We start from the raw sequence: 23,629 nt of genomic DNA, 5'->3' as shown, positions 1-23,629 counted from the left end.
TACTTATAAAATGTAACGTAAGATTCAAAAGACTTTAATACTAAAGTTAGAAAGGCGAAGAAATGGAACGTAGAACACCTGAAGGGGAGGATATCAGGAACAAGTGTACATTAGTACACGGGAGACTGGAAGTACACGGACAGAAGAGGAAGGGTGGGATAATATTAAAACGGGAATAGTCAATGCGGCGGAGAAGTCAATTGGCTACGTTGACAGCAGAAGGATAAAGAAGCCTTGGATTACGGAGGGAACGGTAAAAGAAATGGAGGAAAGAAGAAGTGGAAGAACGTGGACACAGATCAGGGCAAAATAATGTATAGGGAACTAAATAATCGATTACTACGTGAAACTAAGAGGGCAAGGGAGGATTGGTGGAAAAGACAGTTTGAGGAAATGGAAAAGTTCCAGAGGGATGGAGAAGTAGGCGCGTTGTACGCCTAAGTTAAGTCGCTATCGGACGGCAAAACAGGAGAAGCCATGTCTAAAAGTAAGGCTAAAGATGGAAGGATGCTAACCGAGCGAGAAGATGTACAGAGTAGATGGAAAGAATACGTGGATTATCTCTATGAAGGAAGGAACAGACCGGAGAGATTGACTTTAGAGGATGAAAGTGAAGTGGGGGAAGGATAATTTTGGGCTGGGGATATTGGATTCGGAAATAGAGAAAGCACTTCGTGATATGAAGGCTAGTAAAGCAGTGGGCGTGGACAATATCCCGAGTGAGCTTCTGGAGAATCTAGGGAAGGAAGGTTAGAAAAGGTTTTTCAAACTAGTTTGCAGGATATATGAGGAGGGATGTTGGCCGTAGGATTTCGTGAAGACGGTTTTAATTCCGCTACTATTCTAAAAAGAAGAAAGCTGTGGAATGTGGAGATTACAGGACTACCACCCTAATATCGCATGCGACGAAAGTGGTGCTGAGGATATTGAACAGACGAATGGAGGCGAGGGCAAACGACTATATGGGCGAAGATCTCTTTGGTTTTAGGAAAGGGAAGTCAACTCGTGATGCAATAGCGATAATGAGATCCTTGGTGGGGAGGAACCTAGAATATGACCAGGACGTATATGCCTGTTCCGTGGATTTTGAAGAAGTGTTAGATAGCTTGAACTGGTTAGAGTTAATGGAAATCCTCAAGAGAATAAGTGTATATTGGAGGGATAGACGACTAATTTGTAATCTGCATATGGCCCAGACTGCGCAAGTGTGGGTAGCGGACGGAGAACCTGGGCGGGTAAGCATTGGCCGAGGTGTGAGGCAAGGCTGTCCTCTATCGCCGCGTATGCCTACTTTTTATCGTATGCGCTGAGGAGATGGTAAGAGAAGCGTGGGATGAGTTAGAAGCTGGAGTAAAAGTGGGAGGAATGATGTTCAAATAAGTGAGATTCGCGGATGATCAGGCGTTGATTAGCTAGTCAGCGAGGAGGCTTCAGGCTCTAGTGAATGCGTTATACGAGCGTTGCGAGGAGTATGGGATGAGGATTAATCACAAGAAAACTAAGTTTATGCGGTTTTGTAAAGCATCACGAGCGAGGAATGTGAGACTTAAGATAAAGGTGGGTGGTGAATAATTTGAGCAGGTTGAGCAGTTCAACTATTTAGGCAGTACGTTAGAGGTAAACGGATACGGTAGTAAGGACATTAGGAAGAGAATTGCATTAGCAAAGGAGGCGTTCGTGAACAGGAAGGGAATTCTGAGAGGATTGTTGTATAAGAGTTTAAAGAAAAGGTTAGTGAAGAGTTTGATCTGGAGTGTTGCGCTTTACGGTGCGGAAACGTGGACATTGAGGAAAGAAGACGAGAGATGATTCGAGACATTCGAGGTGTGGGTATGGAGAAGAATGGAGAAGGTGAAATGGACGGAGAGGAAAAGGAACGACGAAGAGCTGGATATGGTTGGCAAGGAGAGGCAGCTTTTAGATGAGATACGGAGGAGACAGAATTTATGGATGGAGCGAATAATTAGCGGAGAGGGGATGTTGAAAATGGTGTTAGAGGGTAGAATGTTGGGGAAACGAGGTAGGGGAAGGAAAAGAATAGGGTTTTTAGAAAAATTGAAAGGAAGTAGGCCTTACAGTGAATTGAAGAAGGCAGCGCTGGTAGGATAGGGAGTCTCCCAAATCACTTCATTAGTACTCCATGGAAACCTACCTTAATCTTAATAATTATAAACTGTATGTTGACTATTATATTAATTAAGGAAGGTTTCGCTGTTTATAAATCGCATGTAATTACAAGGTGTAAAATCCAGCATGAATTCGAATACAATTATCTGCAAACATTCGTTACCAATAACGTAGTTCCAAAAGGGACATACTTAAATATTACATTATTTCAGTAAGTCATTCATAAAAACTGGTATCATTGATTCCTTTGCACGTGAAAGCACTTATATGGTTACAAGTATAACTTTCAAGTGACGAAATAATAACAACTAACCACATTCCATCATGTGAATAGGTTGCGTATTCTGATGTTTATTGTTTGAATTAATCACTTGAATGTATCTCGGGTTACTTGTATTAGTTTTACGACACTATGAACGTTTTAAAACACACTATTGCCACAAATAACCTTATAAACATGAAAAACTCTCAACAACAGCAGGAATTATTATGCACTCTTTTCTGTTTACATTACGTACAACGTAAAACTGAGTACCAAAGGTATTAAACTTTGAAATAAATCACAGCCTTTCATCAACTTAAGCCGAAACTAAGTAAAAACTTGATCTTCATATGAATACTTATCCAATACATTGAATTAAATCAACTTCTAACTCACCTCACAAATTGTGGAAGACGGCTATGGTGTCCACTTATCCATCCCGCAAATTTGTAACCATTTCGCCCTTACCTCAGGATTACAAGGAAAAACAAAAACATGGAACCCATCCCTGCAACTAATGGAACAGCTTGGTGCAGAAGAACCACCCATCTCTTTTATCAATCAATTACAAAAATGGAAAAAACTGCACCTACTTGACGTTACGCCTATGCTACAACACAGCCCGCCATTGATGATTTGACCAACAATGGCGGATTGCGACGACTCAACTTCGTAGTTATTATATGGCAATATAGAGGACTCTGGGAAAAGGAAGCGGCAAGAGAAAGACGAAAGGTTCGTGAAGCTCTCTTCGCTTTCTTTATCCATGGATTTGTCCTACGAAGGAAGAATATGGGCGGAAGAAAAATTAATCGTTAATTACACATTGAACACAGTAATATCTTGTCCCTGCATACCTCAACAGCTTTGTTAACCGTCAATTTCTCGTTCACTTTAGAAGTCAGCAATAGATGGCAGCACAGGTTTTAACAATCATCGTGTGAATGCACGATAGTTCCGACAATTGCTGGAACAATTGTAATGTGAATGAGGCATATTGGCTTGTAACCAATTATGTTCCTATATTTTGTAACATGTATTTTTCGAATGCAATGCTTATAGGGATGCATTGGTTGTCCTCGTTCTGGTGATACGCTTCAGAGCTCGAAGGAGGACGCACGGCAAGAATCGATGAAATAACCAATCTCGATAGTTCAATCTCTCTCGATAATCGTGAAGTTTCCTCGCTATCGAACTTAAATCGATTCTATCGCGGTTCACCTGCTCCTTATGAATTTCCCACAGTTCGTCTCTGGGTGGCACACGTGGCGAAAACTTGGATCGTCATTTTTTATAGTCTTTGGGAGATATTTAGTCCTGGGATTGAAATATCATCGAACGATACGTACAATACACTGCACATCTAGACCATGATTGACGCATTAGGGTGCTTCGCATTGCTGCTTTTTTTCCTCAGGACGAATCCACTAACTGGAAAAACTTGCCAACCAATGCCAATATTAGACATGCTATTTTTTTTAAACACTTAAAAGCGGGGTTTTTAATGGCCATTTTTGCTTCCTTTCTGCGAGGTCTTTCCTTGGGCACTGTGGAGCACACTATCTTTTAAAATTCTGTTGGCTCGTTCCCGCGTGGAGTGGTGAGCTCATATGGGCCCACTAGTCGCTCCAATCACCAAAGGTCCGATCGGCAAATATGAGTTACGAACAGTAGGTAGGTAGTGTAATTTCAGTATTCGTTCATCAACATGTATTGTACCATCAAGGGAAGCCAATGTTGCCGTGATAATTCGTTTAATTGTGGATAACTCACCTTCAGATAACTTTAATCTGTCAATTTCCAGCCACAATGTCCGTATCAACTTCCGGAATTTCATCAAAATGTGTATAATGCTGTCGTAGATATTCATTTATTTTTAGATACCTCACCTTCGAATAGTATTAATCTGCCGCAGTATTATGTCCAAATTTTTTCATCACATTTCAAAATGTCATCTCTACCGTAGTCCGTATTTGACAATATAAAAAGTTTCGTTATTTTTTTACGTTTAAAATTTTAATTATTTTCCCTAAAAATTGGTTAATATTTGCGGAGCAGGTACACGTTGAACAGCAAACACCCAACTTGCCCCGAAAATGTCAAATTGATGTCATAAGTTTAACCCAAGTTAATCGCCATCATCGAAGAAGACCGTCCGAGAGGCAATATTCGTCCCGTATTGATACATTCGCTGGATTGACTTCTGAACTGAATAAAGAGAATTCAATCCAGTGATTGTGCAGAGGGGAGCAATAATAAATTTTTATAGCCTTGAAAATTGTTTAAATAAAACCCATGTCTGGATATTTACTTCGAAAATTTCATATTTAGGGCAATTTCTCGACACACGAGTAGGTGAAACGTGTATGCACTAAAAAGTGTCAAGGACAGAACACCGCTACTTGTCAAGAGTCTACTTTATTCCTCACCAAACCGGCGGAAAGAATTACAAAGGCGAAACAGGTGGAGCCCACTTAGAAGAACAGGAAATAGCAATTCAGCTGCGGCACTCAAAAAAATCCGCAGTAGACGAACACACGGCACTGGGACACGCAATGGGCTTGGAGAATACAGGAATCGTCCTCAAAGTAAAAGGCATTGCACAAAGACTGGTTATAAAAGCAATAGAAATATCAGAGGACGACAATCATTCTCATCGGGACACCGGCCTCAAAATTAGCCAAACGTGGCAGCCGTTCATTATAAAGAAAACAGAATCCAAACCGCTTCCCCTTATTTCAGATATTATACAGACAACTGCATATTTGTGGAAGATGCGAAAAAGAATCCCCGCCATATCATTAGATTCAATTGAGAAAGCGACCAGCATGGGTTGGAAGTCGTCAGCACTAAAATTGACGCGGTCCAAAAGACAAGTTTTTAATCACCATGACGACCACCAGCGAAAGTTTTAACGGAGCGAGGGTATTTGATTAACGACAAGGATTCTAATGTAGGTATAGATATATTGGAGGAAACTAACTCTAAAAACATCCGTATTTCTACGTTATTTTTCACTATTCGTAAAGCAGAAAATAAACTGCAACGTACATTCCAAGAATTAATTTAAGTACATGCGAAATTATGATCATACATCAAGAATAATCTTAAGAATGGTTTAACGCAGCTCTGCATAACTCTCTCCTATCCGCTAGCTCTTTCAACGTATTTCTTCTCTTTAACATCTTTAATAAATAAGCCATTGGGGGTCGTTCTCTACCCTTCTTCCCGTTAACCTGTCCTTGTACGACTGCTTTGATCAGGTAGTCATGCCTCATAAAATGTCCAACTAAGTTTCCCCGTCTTCTCATTAAGGTTTTTAGAAGGCTTATGTATTTTTTCCCACTCTTCTTAGCACTTCCTCGTCGCTAACTTGGCCGATCCATTTCATCATTCTTCGGCAGCACAGCTAACCGCTTCACATTAACGTATTCCTTCTTTTTCAAATTCTTAATAATGTTTGTGACTCAATCCGGACCTCCTGTTGCCATTATTTTGAATACTTCACTTTTCTGATGCCATTAAAGTCCAAGCCTCGCTACCCTAAAGACACATTCTCAAAAAACATTAGTAGTATGAAACGGATTGTCTCCTATTATTTTCCCACTATTTTTTTGTTTTTCCTCTTGAAATTCTGATATCAATATGTAAAATATCTATTGAATTATTTTTACAGAGAGCAGGATCCGGTATTTTCACAATTTTATGGATCTCCGTTTAAATTACGAAGAAATAAAGCTTTTGTAAACACTTATTCGTATTCACAAAACGGCGTATGAAAAAGCCCATTAGGTGGGACTGCAGTGATTAATGAAGAGTTTCTTTGCGAGTTTAAAAATCAGTAGAAAAAAAAAGAGAATGGAAGCGAAACCAATGGGCTTGCTGCAGACGCGAGAGCAGAAGAATGGGATTGCTCACTCAGACCAGATATCGCCCAAAATCGTTCCATTCGTCAAAATAATAATGACAATAAAAGCTAAGTTACAATCGAAAAAAAAAATTCTTACAACCCCATGCAGAGACAACCTGACGTAGCTACATTTAATTCAGTATAGTGCTGGCGGCAGAAACCAACAATGAAGAAAACTTTGCATATTGTGGCATTTTTTAGTGTTCCCCCCCCCCCCCAAATTTCTGGTACCCCTCCCCCCCCCCAGAAATTCCTCGAATTTCCTCGAACTTCCTCCGAACTTATCTGCAGAACTTCTCCCGCTAAGGACTTTTCGCGCTAAGGTTTTTCGCGCAAAGGATTTTCGCGCAAAGGCCCTCTAGCAAAAGGCCCTGTAGCAAAAGGCCCTGTCTCGCAAAATCCTGTCTCCGGAAAATGCTGCCTCCGGAAAGCAGCATCCGAAAGCAGCACCGGAAGCAGCACCGAAAGCAGCACGGAAGCCAGTACCGAAGCCAGCACCGAACCCAGCCTACCTGCAATCCAAGACTTATATAGGACTACTGCGGAGGAATACTTACTCCTTGGCAAGCAAGGGGAAATCGGTACTAAGGTCTTAGTATTGCACTTTGGAGTGAGAAGTTTTACCATTGTCCTATCACAACTCTCTCTCCCCCCAACACCTCACCCCACTTTCTCCTTCCCCTCCATGTGTTCCAATGAATATCCCTCTGATTCGACTGATGTCTCAAACCCAGAAGTTGAGGGGAAAATTCTTGGTGGTATGCTGTTGACTCAAACCCAGGGGATGATGTTTTGCGGAGCTGCCGGTCAACAGGGGCAGTGGCGCAGTAGTGAATTCGCCTTGAGTACTCCCTCCGCCGCTTGGAAAAACCCCTCCCCTCTTATCCTGTCTCGTCTTGAAATAGGCAAGCCCTCTTCTGCTCGTGCCCTGGTCGTGGACGCATGTCTAGTGAGACATGGCAAATTTAGAGCAATTATTCTGCTGGTATTTAGCTGGTAATGTTTCCTTTGGGATCATGAATTACTATCATTGTTTTCTGTAATACTTCTGATTTTGAATACTCTACTTTGAATAGATATCGAACGGTAATAACTCGTAAATTTTGTTGGCTACCTTTTTCTTGTGAGCTGATTTTATTGTTTGTGGAGTCTTTCCCTGATCCAGTTTGTGACCGACGGTTGGAGTTTTCCCTATGTCTGGGCTTACGTGAACAATCAACTAGATTTACGACGTAACGCCACAATATGATGAGACAAGAATGATATTTGGCACAGTTGTCCCTTGGATCAAACCAAGCCATTTTTCCCATGGAAAGAGGTGGGGGAGGAAGAAATTAAGAGAGAGGGTGAGGGTCGGTTAATTTATTTTAAATAAACAGATTTTTTAGGCTAAACAAGCGTAAGTTTTCGTTTCCATATAAGTATGGATGCGATGGATGCGATAATGACGCTTTATTTTATCTCCTGCGAAGTACCAAAAATGACGCCTTCAGTGACGTCAATTGATGACGTCACCGCCGCCATCTTTCAAAATGGCGGTGATTTTGCGAGCGCATTACGAAGACTGACTTTTTCTGTGGTATGAGGTATCGCTTGTAATGTTTTTAGGGCCGCTGATGACGTCCAAAATGTCAAAAAAAAGGCCTTACCTTGGATGTTTACAGTATATTTTTACATTTGGCTACGAGTGACTGCCTCATAAAAATGGGAGTAAGCGAAAACGTCATTTGATCGAAAATGACTTTTTTCCGGGATAGTTCCCAGTTCCATAGTTCCAAACCCTCCCCTCTCGCAGCCAATGGCCTCTCTCGCCCCACCACGCAGCATGCGATATGTCTGCAAGAATCGCCAAAACGATCGCAGTAAATCCATGTCTATAAATATTCTGGACCACATGGTAAATCTGTGGTATGTAGGTAGTCATGGTAGGAATACTTTTTCTTCATATGATCTCATAGATAGGGGAGGCCCGGGCAAAAAGAATAAATTGTGTTTCCACTAATCGGTAATAGATAGCGTTGTGATACGCTTAGGCCGGGTACCTAATTGGCCGGGCGACGACATAACATTTAAGACAAAACAGTACAGATGCGCGTTTGTCGTTAAATTGAATAGAACGGTTGCTGCTGTTTTCTCTAATAAGAGTAAAATATATAATACTATGTATAACTATTTTTTTTTTAATTTTCCAACCACGGGTGAGCAGGTACCCGCTCGAAATCGAGTTGATGACGTCATCAATTGTTCCGAAAGGCGGTCGATTTTTCGCGACGCCCTGTCATAGGTGTCACACCATATTTTTTCCAAGCAATTCGAGTTACACCAGTTTATGGCATTGAGAATTTTTTAACAGAAAATTTATGATTTCTACGGTAGGTACCTTTAAGCTTATCTGATCACAACTAAAGGTTGCTATGGTTTCCCTACAACTCACCTAATTTTTAAACTGAGCCTGGTGTTAACTTTCAACATATAAGACGTATTTTTACGACCGATTCAGGCGAAATTAAAGGAAAACCCCTCAGAATGGATATTGTAACCACGAACATTAATGAGAAGATTTATGGAGTGATCTAAGAAGTTTAATACGACTCTCATTAGTTAAAAATACAACTACAAGTCTAAATTAAATCAGATACAAGGCTGATCACCTTCGGGAAACATGGCCCTCTGAAGGGGCGGATCCAGGGTTCCTTTCTGGAGGGACTCAAGCGAGGCAGTATCCAGGATTTTATTCTAGGAGGGCACAAGGATACCTCGTAATTTTAATGGGACAATATTTAAAAAATCTTGAATATTTTTAAGGGTCTGGGGGGCACGTGCCCCCTTGCCCCCCCCCCCCCCCCACTAGATCCGCCTATGAACCCCTGCATAAGTTTGATAATTTGAGAGTTAAATTTTGGGCTTAGTATTTCCCTCAAGTGCGACATGAGCAGAGAAATAATCAATTCCATGAATAAACTGAAACACAAAAAATGACCAAGCTTTTCCTCAATGTTTCAACATAGGCAGAAAGGTTTTTATTTTGGAAAAATAAACAATTGACTGTCAATCTAATGAATTCGTCGGAATGAATTTACCCGTTGATACGCGCCTATATATTTTTAAGCACAATCACATTGGAATAAGAAGATTAAAATGGCGGAGCCCAAAAGTCCCAATTGGCTTGCTGCGATTGGATGCGAATTAGTCGGAGCAGGTAAATTGCGCGCGTCATTAAATATAGATATTAAAATGGCAGCCAGACGTCTCCCAACCCTCGACGCCCCTAACCATCTACTCAATAACACCCCTCGCACGAAAAATTTTAGCTGGATTGATATTTCTTCCACGCGGATTTATCTTTTTTGCGTCTTATTGGTCATATTCGTCTTATTGATTCAAAATAAACATTTATATTTTTTCTCTCTCAACTTCTATTTTAATCGTAACTATGACAAGTATTAGCTTAGTTACAATCAATTAACAGATCATGTACAATGCAAAAAATATGCGTCAAAATTCTCTCTTTCGCCTTTTTTTAAATTTTATTATTAAAAAACAGTCTAATAATCTTTCAAGCGTTTCGGTATCAAATGAATATAATCATGCTTACTAATAGCCCTCATGAAGGTGCAAAAAAATACCGAAACTTTGGCCAAATATTTTTCATTCAATGCTGAAAGACCTTAATTGCGCTTTTTCGATGAGTATAAATAAATAAAATTTCCAATTCAACTCAATCCGATGGAATGAGATTTGCAAATATGGATGAGACCGATAGAAAATGATGGGAAAATGGACGGCTGTGTGATTAAGAACATGTTATTCAATGTATCATTTTCACGGTACCTTATCAGCAATTGATGGAGATAAACTTCGGCTAATAAGATCATAAGATTTTGGCTTCACAGACAGCTTCACATTGGATGGCCGCAACCAGAAACTAAAAAATATATATATATAAAAAATACGAATAAGGACTTTCTCCCTCAATACTCATTGTACGAAAGATAAATAAGAAGACGTCATGCACAGGCAGGGCAATACCATATCTAAAAAATCTCTGACGTTACTTCTGAATGCAAACTTTTCGGGGACAAGGGGACGACTAGAGGTCGTATGAACTTGAAGGAGAAATTTCCTCTCGTGCAAATTACAGATGAGTACGCAATCTGCGTTAAACTCTGCGCCGGGAACTTAAAATTATTCGCTCGTTCAGTGCACACCCTTGACTGATTTTCTCATATATCTTCACTCAAGATTGAGCAAAGTACGTGGTTCTCACACTGGGCCACAACAAGGGATGCAAAACAAAAATAAATTTCGTTTCGCAAGTGCATTTTTCTTCTGCAGGAACTTTAGCCTTGCTCCATGACCTGGTGAAAGGAAAATTTGAACTTACAAATGCTTGCCTGTTACCCCAAGACGATGTATCAATTAAATGAAAATATTCATCGACATCTACATCCAAATACTTCCAATTTCGCTGCAATAGGTGTGTTGTGGGGGGTGTTAAGATACCGGCCGATAACGGAATAAAAATCTAAATGCGTGCACGAATCCCCATCTAACATTTGTTCAAGTTCTTGACGAATCTCACACCTTTACTTTGCATTTTATTAAGGTCACGGATTTAGCCTTTCTGCGCCGGATCCCATACGCTCGCTTCACATTCAAGTTGTCGACGGACGAGTGAAAAATAGTGCATCTCTTTCGCTTTTTCATCTCAAAACAATGCCTCAATATACTCGACGAATCCTTGCTTCTTCAGAGCTCTGCCACAAATATTTCTGTCTGTTCTCCATGATAGGTTCGAAGCTGTCGTAAGTCCCAGGTATTGATCAAGGAAAGCAGGAAGCCGGATGAAGGAAAACGCAGTGCTTTACAGCAAAGGATAGAATTAAAATATTGAAGTCATAAGACAAAGTGGTGGTGAATCAGATCCGAAACTTTTTTTTAAGCATAAAGTTATTTTTCAATTTGGCCACAGCCAAGTATTCATGACTACTTACCAGTAAAAATTATATTTTTAAATTTTTGCAGTCAGAAACGTAAATGCATTGAAAAAGGACGCATGTAATATCACCAGCGGAAAAATATAGATAAATGATGGGAAAAAAAGGAAATCTTTTTCCAATGAAAAGAGTAATCTTCGATGAAATTTCATTAAGTACCAACCATAAAGCCATTTTTACCGTAATTGAAATCTTTTATTTTCTCTTAGCCTAGCCAATTACTTACTAACAGCCTACTCTCCGCATTTAATTGACATGTCAAAATAAAAATGGGTTTACCTGATTTATATTTACCTCTTCAATTGACATTTGAACTCCTCTGTCTCCCGACATTTTCGCTGAGGCCATTTAAATTTTATATTTTCCCTCGCCTTCCCCCACCGAAATATATAACATTATATAATCTGAGGTTTCAGGCGAGATGGAGTGGAAATGTGACATAATGAAAAATGATAAAGCAGGATCAATTTCCACAATTTTTTAATTAAATAGTACTACCGGTTTCGCTTTACAGCATCATCAAGTACCAAAGGGTAAATGTACCTGATGATGCTGTAAAGCGAAACCGGTAGTACTATTAAATTTAAAAATTGTGGAAATTGCTCCTGCTTTTACATTTTTCATTAAATAACATTATGACGGCGTTTTCCGTAGGCTAATGTTTGTAATGAGGCAGTTAAAACCATATAGATATCGAATTCCCACTAAAGTAAAATTTTCATGGAAGAGAAATCCAATTCGCAGCAACACTTAAAAGGCAATCATTGCTTCCGATTGGACATCAAAATTAACAATGGCATGCTTGCACGACAAAACGCGAAATCTATTTAAAACTTTCGTGTCCATTGGAACCTCTCATTCTATTGATCAAAAGATGCATTCTCTCTGTGTGATGATTGCATTCAATGCCAGGAATTTTCACTTGTAGGTCATCCACGCGGGCGAAATTCATTACAAACGAAATTTTCAATCGTGCTGGATCAGAGGCATAAGCCGAAATGAACGCTTTGCTGGAAAAAATTATATCTCTCTGAATATATCATTCATTAAATATTCAAAACTGACAAGAAATATTAAATCCCATATATTTTTCTCCGGTAATAATGTTAATTCCACAATAATTTACAGAATAAAGCGCCAGCAATCGAGCTATCATTGCATCAAAAGAATGACGTTATGAAATAAGTGGTCACGCAAATAAAAATAAAATTTTCCTTGCACAGAATAGTAAAATATTTAATAAGTATACTAATAACTTCGTCTAAAATAACCTATTTAGTGATTAAATAATTATAAACTACGCGTGACTCAAAGAAATTATAATTAAACAGGATACTGTGTTTATACAATCTAAAATGCCTCGGACTAAGGAATCTCACAAACTCAATTTAAACATATAGGCTGAGACGTACCATCATCGAAGTTGTTTTACGATGAAATGCAAACTTATATCTGTCACCGGGCAAAGAGATAGTGAAAGTTCAAGTTAGTGCGTAGTAACACTCACAGAAATTAATATTACCTACTCTGATAACACTCTAATACAATCAATTTGGGCTACTCACTTACAGGCGCTGTGCCGCTTTGCATTAATTCATCGCAAATTTGTCGAAACGTAACTGGTTGTTGTTCATTGTATCCTAAATTAGTTCCAGTAATATATTTTCCTCACAGTGTACTCTAGTATTTATCAAAATCACTACCATGGCGTAGTTCACCCAAACCCAATATCCCAATACATTAAAAGAATTCGGGCGATGGGAATTGTAAGACTACACATACAATTGAAAGCATTTGTCTTAGTGTATAAAATTTTATTAGTGAACTGAGTTTTGGAGGATTGTCAACTTCTTTCGTTTTAACATGCATTTATTGTCAGTAATCCCTGATCATTTTAAAATATCGATCTAAGTGCTTATTTCGAATGCGTGATCATTTGGATTGTGTTATTGATCCTGTAATTAGCGCCCAAACGTATCGCAAACATTTTACAATAAACTTGCTAAATGATGTTGCTTAATAAACGAACCTTCGTAATTTCACTACTCATTCACATCATTAAGGACATAACATGCCGCTTTGTAAATAATAATTTTATCCATAATTCCCTTAGTTCCAAAAGGGGACATCCAGCATGGCAGTGATAGGTTATGCACATTTAAATTCAATCCCAAAACATATCCAAAACTTACATCCAAACGATTTAAGGTGGCATTTGACATCAAGAGCTGTGTTGACGACGAATTTCACTCGATCGAGAGCCGGAAAACGTTCCAAAGTAACGTTACACAATCGCTCTATCAATTGCCATCAAATACTCGATCTTAGCACATCGAGAACCGTATCTTTACGTTCAAACTTAAAGTTACACCATCAAAAATTATTTGGATACTCTACGCATGCCTATTGAATTCATGCAATTAAAATAATCTTGATTTTCCATTATTTCCTTCATTACAAACGATTTCAAGAATCGAATCATTGTCACGAATCAAACCCCGTGAACCGAATCTTCAAAGTGAATCGAAACTCCCAGCTATAGTACTCAGAACGCCCAGATAATTTCGATGTTTAACCATGATTATCTTATAATAATCAATTTATCAATATTTCTAATGAAGTTCTTCAATAGCACGCTTTATACAGAACAAGGAGAGCGGAGGGGTCAAACATTGCCAAATATGTGCGCTTACGTAATACTTGAAAGACCACATAATGGTGCACTGAACCGACCGAATTTCAAGTGTTTAAAACCATTATTTCATAAATTAGCAAATAAAAGTAAATAATCATTCCCTTCTCGGGCAAATATACTTGCAAGAGAATGTGGATACATGGTCGAAGCGAGAGTAATAATGAGTGACATCATGATCAATGCTGGATACGAAACGAGAGTTCGTTAGCGTCTCGACGGCTATAAATTTTGGGAAACAGCCGCGGGATGTCGCGCTGTTCTTCCGGGCCGGTGACATACATGCACAACCACACTCGCACAAAACGAGGTTCACCCACGCGTGGATTTCGCAGCGAAGCGAATCGCGCGGCTACAAGAGCATCAGATGAACGCCTAAACGACGGAAATATGGAACTTTAACTACCCGAGTGAGTTTCCGAAAAAAAATTGGGTCGTCCACTCAGACCTGCTATCACAATTCATCGCTAGGATTCGACAGATTTAAGGAAAAATATAATTTAGGACGAAAAAAATGCCTTTCCATTATTTTTCCATTATATTTTTTTAAATTATATATAATAGCCGTTCCCTAGTGGCATTTAAACACAGGTAAAAAACACGCAAAAGTTGCTGCCCACTTTCAATGAGTTAATGACGTCATTAGGGTTTTGGTAAATGCACTATATCAGGGAGGTCCTTCCACTGGGGGAAGGAATCGCTCAACAATGAACTACGAGGCCCATGGAAAGGGCCGGGGAGTGACGCAGAAGAGGCAAACCGATTGGCTTGAGTTTGCAACGTCATCAATTTAACTGTGAAAGGGTTAAAAATTTATGGTTAAGGGTTAAATTTTAAGTTAAGGGTTTTAAATTTATTTATAAATGTAGACCCTTTCATAGTTCAAAATTTGTAAGTCCACATTTGTTTCGAGCGATGAATAGGCAGTGAATCGAGAAACGGAAAAATACTTCAACTTAATTTTAGATAAAACTCAGTAGCAGAACGTAATTTTTTTAAATGGTGAATGAGGTCAGTCTTCGCCCATCCGTAATCTAAACAAAAAAGGGCAAAAATGGATGAAACCCATAATAGCATCGATGTCCTCTTAACGCTGCACCGAGCGCATTATATCTCGAATTTAAAAATAATGGACGATTCTGCAGTTGGCCTCTTGATCTTTTTTTGCCCACTGAGTAATTTAAAAATGTTGACTAAAGTCTCCACTCGCGTCGCTGATGGGCAGTGTGATACAATTTTCAAGGAAAATACGCTATAGTGAGTGCCGTTAATCAAAATGTATATAAGTACAACTTACAAGTCAGAGATAGAGGGTGTGTATCTTTCATTCACCGCCATCATGAAAGCAATATAAAACGTTAAACAGCACCAGCTAACTCACGAAACAGCTTAAGTTTCCTCTACATGGAGGCATAATTATGTCCATTTCTCCCTGATAAAAAGTCTGCTTCGCGGTTCGACTCAAACAAATGGAATACATACTATTTGTTTTACTCTGATAAAACAGATTATTTTTTTGAAATTGCTACAAAAATGCTACCATTCGTCCACCACTCATATATTTCTCCACAAGACTGGCTTGTAATAAAAAATAAAAGCGGACCGCCAAGTTTCAAATTTAAAACTTTTCAGTGCAATTCCTCGCGATTAAAAAGGCTGAAGTGCAAAATATTGAAAATAAATTATTCGCACTGCGCTCACCGCTGCTCTTTTTTGAAAACCGATAAAAATGCACACTTAGGGACAATATGAGCAAAGCTTCCACGAGGCGACCTCGAGACGGGACTCAATGTTCCATTAGTTATATATACTCAACCACAATTTTCTTTTTGTTTCCGCTTTAGGAGAACGCGTGATGGAGAAGGAAAGCCAGCGAAACGCAACGTATCCCAGGGGACTAAATCAAAACGGATGGGCACGAAACAACGCAAGGGAGGACGAAATTACAGCGGAGAAAAAAGTAACGGACAAATGAGCTTCGTTCCGCGCGAGTAGTTTAATTGCGTAGGAGGATAGGAGGGGGTCTCCTCCCCGAACACCGCCTCCCGGACGGGTGACGGGTGAAAAACAAATGAGTTGCACAAAGCGTCGGATTGCGAAATTCATGGCGCAGGTCGTAAACGTCGATGCTTTATCTGCCATCGGCACGGCTTCCAATCGGAATAGTGGTTTGCGATACGAGATTTCGATTGCTCCCCCACGCAGCTGGAACGAAACTAATCGTTCAGAATATCGATCAAACTATCGCAGGAGTCGGGGAAGACCCAAACACACAATTGACACGACGCTGACGCAATAAGAAACGGCTAAGTACTGTAAATTGCATCTTTTCTTTAAGTTCATATACAAAGTAAATTTTAAAAAGTAGAGATCGTGAATCATTTTATCAATAAATACCCATATTCTCATATTCGTGGTCCTCTAAATGAGAATATACTTGCATTATATGGAAATCCATACCACAAGGTGAATTTATTGATTTTTGTAGCGGAAACGAGATAATAATTCATGGTCATCACTTTGAAATGATTTACACGAATTTTATCAGTTTTCACTATCCAATGATACCTTAAACGATAACTGCAGCTCCTCCAAACGAAATGCCAGCTTCTGATTGCATTAATTCTTCAGCTTCTGAGAATATCAATTACTAGTTTTTCTTCTGGACATTAATAAGTTAATTTACCATTAAATTGAGAATAAAAGTGCGAAAGTTCAAATACTAGCGAGTAAGGTATCATTCATAAATTGAGCAGCAGGGATGTAAAGACTGTCTGCCGTTACGCGCCGGAACGCCGTTCCGTCACTGGTTAACAAGAGGCATAGTAATCAACAAAACCTTCGATCAATTTTGTTGCCTCAAAATTTCTAATTTATGAAAGAAACAAAAATTTTATTAATAACATGTAAATGATAACTTGTAATGAACAAAACACACAGATTAATATTTCAGTTCTAAAAAAAGGTTCGGGAGAGTGCGTTCCGGAAATGCTTATTTTTACCATGACGTCACTGCGTAAGACGTTCCTGAATTCCATACAATCTGTGTAATTGTCTCTTGCTAGCGATATTGAGACGGCAATTAGTACTATTATATATCATTATACAATTATACAATTATTTTGCAAATTCTCTAGTGTTTTGCAAAGAAATTGCAAAATATTACGCATCACTGACGGGAATATATTCACCTTAATCATGTATTATTGTCAGCTGAATATCGGACCATATCGTCTGTCGTTCCTTCTCTTATTACTCCACAAACCTCCGTTTTCCATTTTTCAGCTTCATTATTCGTCTTTGGCTTTCCCTAATCGCTACTGGATCCAATATCTCTACCCAGATAAACCGTTCTCCGCAAAGTGACTCCAAATGACTTAATGAGACATTATTTGAACATTTCGAAACGCGTACTTTTTTTTGCTTGAGAACGAGTAAGGACGATATGGTTGACGTTATTTCCATATTGGAGTCAAAATTTTCCTCATTGAAAGCAAATGAGGCGTCCTTTTTTATGGCAATATTACCTTCAGACGAAGGGATGGATGGAGACCGTCACGGCAGCTGAACCACGATATCTTTTTTTCAGCGTTGAAAATTCCGTAAGTCGCCTCTCCACTGAGCAAATTTGAATTTCCCCAAATTAGTTCCCGTCCCCGCCGGAGGACTTATGCGTGGCGCTAAGGTTTCCGCCTTCCAGACGACCAAATTTTACCGCTCGATATCGAAGGGAAGTTGTTTGAAAAGTTTTTCCATCTGCACTTGGAGGGAGCGATAAAGATACCGCAAACGCATGACGCGACCGCAGTAAAGCAAAATCACACGGAAAAGGTGATTTCACACGGGAATATCTGTGCGATCCTTACCAAGATTACGAAGTTTGCTAGCTGTATGAAAATAAAATTGGTGAAGATCCCTCGGGCTGTACACCAGGTGAGGTTATCTATCTCCCCTTCCAACGGTTCGACGAGCGCATCGGTCGCCACCGATATTGCTCGCTGTGAAAGCATCAAAAATTGATAGGTAAATAAAAGTTGAAGTGGTCTTTAGTTATGTAAAAACTCTTCTCGGGATACCGCGCGGGTAAGATTATATGAGAGCGCCGACGTTTCGGATACCAACTCGCTACCCATTCTCACGGCTACACCTATATAATATGCTTTGAGTAGCCGTGAGAATGGGTAGCAAGTCGGTACCCGAAACGTCGCGACGTTTCGGGTACCCGACGCGTCGGCGCTCTCATATAATCTTACCCGCGCGGTTTCCTGAGAAGAGTTTTTACATGTTGTTCGCCCGGAAAATGTTAGGTCTTTACTTAGTTATGCTAAAGATCCACAGAGAAAAAATCATTCGCCTTGACCGGGATTCGAACCCGGATCCCCCGATTTCTGGTCGAGTGCTTTAGCCAGTTAAGCTACCGAGGCGTCCTTATTCCCTGTGAATATTTTTTCCCGGGCCTGGCCAGGTATATTTTAAACTAGTCTAGAGCGAACACCTCTGTATGTTCTATGTCCGGGCCTGCTCTCCGGCTGTTGCGCTGTGCGCACGATTAGGACTGCTTGTGGCATCATATGCTCAGCAGTCCAGCAACACCTTGTCCGATAGTGTCCAAAAATATCCACAAGTAGCTTAACTGGCTAAAGCACTGGACCGGAAATCGGGGGATCCGTGTTCGAATCCCGGTCAAGGCGGATGATTTTTTTCTCTGTTGATCTTTCGCACGATTGTGCATTGCGGGTGACTCCCGTATAAGTTATCACCGTGGCTAGTCCCGGTATTAATTTAGTTATTCAGACGAGTGGGAGAACAGAGAAGTTCCCTGAAATTCACAAGAAGAGAACGGGACAATTTCGCCGGCCACTCTATGAGGCATGATGGCCTGATTAAAACAATCGTCGAGGGACAGGTGGAAGTAAAGAAAGGCAAAGAAGAAGTTACATTGGACAGGTTATCAAAGATGTAAATGAGAAAAAATACGTCGGTATCGAAAGATTATCAGACGGGAAAGCGGAGAGGACAGCTACGTCAAACAAATCTTCAAATTGATTACTTCCATATTTATCAATAAAGGCATGATACGCGCTAAGAGAAATAATTCTCATCAATATGGGAGGTTTTGACCTAGAGGTATTACCATGCATAAAATTTTCTAGAACCCTACGCCGAAAAAATTCTAAATTCTAAACTAGTGAAAAATCTTCATGACATTCATCTTGAAAGCATATTGAGGCAGCCAACCCAGAAACCATGGAGAACACTGCACTTCGAGGAGTAGCCAGCGGCGTCAATTAAGTCTGAATCACACCATATCACGATAGGATTCATGCAGCAGAGGACTAAACTCGCAGGAAATATGAAGGCGAGCGCGCATGCGCAAGATCGAAATAGCCACAAGATACATCACATGATTAATTCGATAGGTCTGATTGGCTGACTGCGGCGACAGCGCTAGTTTTCAAGTTGTCCATTTCATCGGGAAATTTTACTTTAATTTAATTAAATTCACACGAAGAGGGAAGAGGATCAGTGAATATGATCTATTAGTGGTCTATGAAGAGTCCGTTTAAAACTTCATGGCCTCTGCGCAGCGGTTTTGGGAATGGTCAATTACACTGTGAAGAAATCCTGTAACACGTGGGTGTAGAGTAGAATTGACATTTTTGCCTGTCTTTGACTCCATTAGAGGACAATGCTTGAATCAGTCCAGACCGCATCCCCTCCCCTTCCAAGTCCCCCCACCACAAGCACTTTCCCCTCCATTCTCTTACTTTTTCTCTGTAGCGCATCGCATCTGAATTTGAAGAAAATTGTTAAATGATCTCAGGCTTTCCTGGCGTATATAATTGTTGAAGGTTACTCAGGATTTCCACCGGGTCAGGTTCTCCAACTCCATCTCGGCCGACGCACAGTGGGGCCAAACCTCACTTTAGACGGACAAAAGTCCAAAACTTTTACTAACAACCCTCAAATATTCATATACATATACATTTTAGAGACCGCCTTTATGAAATCCAGATATAAATATTAATAGCAAATTCATATTCTCCATACTTATTCCAATGGATTGGAAGTTAAATAAATAAAATGAAAAGGACCAGTGTACTATAATCTTAGTTTAAAATCGACCGTCCATTTAGGCGTCTGCGTCTACGGGACCAGTGCCCCGTTTTCCCTCACTTTGACACTTTTCTACGCGCAGGTGCATACTTATCGACCTCTGAAATACACCTTTATGCAGTTCAAACATCCTACTACCCAACCTAATATTTTTTTAAACCCATATCAAACCTTCATTATGGACTTTTGTGCACTTAAAGTGGGGTTTGGCCCCACTGTGCGACGTTTCGATAAACGAGCAGTCCATCGTCATCATCCAACGATTTGATCGATGGATTTTTCTCTTTAACAGGAAAATCCTCCAAAATAATTGGCACATTAATGGCTGATGCCTGGTTTCGCTAGTTAGTGGGCCCATTCCGCTTCTATACCGGTGAGGTGTTTACCCCGTCCCGTCCCTTCCTACCCTTTCCCTACCCCAGAGGCGTCGACGGGCTCCTATCGCGTCGGCGCCTCTTTCCTTGTTCCTTACCATCCAAACCCCTCCCCGGGAGCGCGGGCGTATAAGTTTCGGACTTGGTTCCCGGCCCCGGTGTGTTGTATCCTTCAGAGAACCCACCTAGGGGTCCTGAATCTCTCTGTCCGTCGTCATCATGCCCTGATGACGATGGACAACTCGTTCATCGAAACGACGACCGAGATGGAGTTGGAGAACCCGACCCGGTGGAAATCCCGTGTAACCTTCCACAAATCTTTCGCACATTTACTTTCGCACAATACTCTCATCTAGGTCGTACAATTTTTACCGCAATTCTAATGATATGTTTCACATTTTGTTGATTATTTTTATTAAATAATATTTATTGACAGATTTTTTTCTAATGATGTGCTCACTGGAGTCTTGACTAATTGAAATGTGTTTTATGCGCCTGGCTGTTTGCATTACGATAAAATAACTATCCACACTTCGAATAAACTATAGGATAAATATGCCGATAGCGAATTATAACACCTCGGTGACAACGAACCACTCCTTCTAGAAAGGATAAGGAATTTATGGGACAGCAATTTCTCCTGCATTTAAACCACATATCTTCTATAACATTACCTATACTCACAAGATAGGATTGCTCAGCATTTATTTTGAACCTAGGAGAATAAAACTGCCAAATATATTCTCAGGGTTAAGGGTAGACAAGGAGGTATATTAAGCGTGACGTCTTTATCATTGCTCCACGTGACTTGACACCGGGATTGGACCCTTGTCGCTAAGTTCCCATGCTACATAGGAAAAATGAACTCCCGTTTCCGAGGAGATAGGGCTCTCAGAATCCCAGAGCCCCCGGGGGAAGTTGAAATAAAATGGAGGAGAAATAGTTCCACATCGTGGAAATTTGCATGGATAAGGTCTCGTGGTGGCAGCGAAGAATGAATGGATTCCGTCTGCGAAGACCTCCTTTCAAAAAATCTTCTTTCAACGATGGTTTGAAATCCTCTCCCAACTCTATTTCTGGGTCACAATTTATACATAGGCAATGTAATGTCCCCCAAGCTCTCCTTCAACAAAAGGTCCAGACGTAACTACTTCGAATTCATCGCGCAGGCATAGAGTTTGTCAAAACGTTTTCCTTTTTTCGCGACAAGTGGAAATCATGAAGGCTTTATTTTCCCTTAAATGAATTGTAATGAAAAGAATACCAGCTCCATCTTTTTCAGTCCCTCAATTTTGTTCAAACCAGACTCATTTCTAACATTCTTAGGGAGATGGTGGTGTCATCCACTTTTCTAAATAATAATTACGATATGGTTATCATTCTCAACTGTCAAAGACTGATCTAACATGACGAGGTGGTTAAGAAAAGGTTATGCAATGGTTGCAACTAGTAATATACCGAATGCAAGAAACCTTCTCCAAGTTTTTAAGAGTCTGTTTGTTTTCAATTCAAAAGTAATTAAAAATTTCTAGCCAACAATAGTAGGGAGACCGGGGCACGTTGGCCCGATTTTTTTACATTTTTAAATATTTTTTATTTATGCATTGTTAACTTTATGAAATTATTGCTAAATTATAGAACAGTCTTTCTAAATCTGGATGGCAATAATTAAACATGAATATATGAGTTTTAAATTTAAAAAAATAAATAAATACTGGGCATATGACAGGTGGGCCAATCTGCCCCTACATCGGGGTAAGTTGGCCCAGCGGCTGGGGCACGTTGGCCCATGTATTTTTTGTTAAGCTGAACTAGTATGGTTTTAGGAAATCAAAATAAAACTTATAGTTATCACGAACTATATTTCAATATATGTAATCATTTTACCAAAACAACGGGAAAGCTTTAAATTATTAGGATTTCTGGCGTACTAATACAAACCAGTTAACTTTCGTGACTGCCTAGATACAAAGGATCAGCACAACTATTGCTCTTGTGAAATAGTACGCGGATTTCATTTTTCACACATTTCTAATGAGCCCAATGCTTGCAATTTGTGCACTAAATACATTGTGCTCCAGGCTGACCGTCGAAAAAGGCACACTTTAGGCACAGTGAATCTTCATCTTCCTATATCGGACGCGCGTATTTTATTATTTTTTTTAGCTCCAGTTGACATCCGTTACATTGTGATACTATGTTACGTTCAAATAGAAGTCTGTCTTCACCACTGCGCTTATATTTTAGTAGCCTCTGTGAATTTAATTGAGTCTTTGTGTCTAAGCAGTTCAGACCTAACCCAACGCTCCCAAAGACGACTAATCCCAGACCCAGCGGAACCTCTGGAGTTCACTATCGATACAAGCTTACCCTCAAATGTAACAGAAAATAATTCATGTAAGTGAGGAAGGGGTAATCCAGCTTTCGATCTCAATTTAAATTGTTATCCAATTCTTCCCACTGAAGAGGCAATCAATGCCTAAGTCCACTCGACTTTTTTTCATTTTTCTCGGATGAGCTGCTTAAGCACATTTGCATGAACAGTGCCATATATGCTGACCAGAAAAATGTAAATCTAGCTTTGGAGAAGGAGGAACGTATGACATGATAAAATCAGGTAATATGACATGTAATGCTAATGTCGTACTACGATAAATACCCAAATAAACGAATGTGTTGGTCCAAAAAGGTAAAAAAAACTTAACAAAAGGTACATCCCCACACACTTGTCGGCAAACATGCATTGTAACCGCTTTGAAACAATTTTAAGTCATTTACACCTGAATGACAGCTCATTTGATGATGAAAGTGACCGTCTATTCAAAATTAGGCCATTTTTAACGAAGGAATGCATAGGGCGGGGTATGTCGGCCTGGGTGGCCAACGTGCCCCGTCGTCGCTGGGCTAACCTGCCCCATCGCCATGTTTACAATAAATTCTATTAGTTATAAAACTCACTGAGGCAATTTAGATTGTATGCCACACAGAAGTTATTCTTAAACTATGATCTTTAATTATAGTACTCAACTATTGGGCCCAAATTGATCAAAACTTAAATAACACACATTTAACCTGGGAGTAGAATTTTACTGAAACACCCGCAAATACAATTAATCGCTACAACTTGTCAAAAACTGCTCCGTCAGTCAT

General features: G+C 39.8%; 1 protein-coding gene and 1 non-coding gene across 2 annotated transcripts in view; both read right to left on the bottom strand.

Annotated features, from left to right (window-relative positions):
- The window catches only part of LOC124159780, a 777,878-nt gene that overhangs the window by 573,700 nt on the left and 180,549 nt on the right, over window positions 1–23,629 (bottom strand). The gene's annotated exons all lie outside the window — the stretch shown is intronic.
- On the bottom strand, window positions 18,340–18,412 carry Trnas-aga. The gene has a single exon. It is a non-coding gene; the product is annotated as a tRNA-Ser (tRNA).

This window comes from Ischnura elegans, chromosome 5 (genome assembly GCF_921293095.1).
Source record: "Ischnura elegans chromosome 5, ioIscEleg1.1, whole genome shotgun sequence".
Taxonomy (NCBI): domain Eukaryota; kingdom Metazoa; phylum Arthropoda; class Insecta; order Odonata; family Coenagrionidae; genus Ischnura; species Ischnura elegans.
The sequence above is the reverse complement of the archived record's forward strand: the minus strand, read 5'-3'. Positions and strand labels throughout refer to the sequence as shown.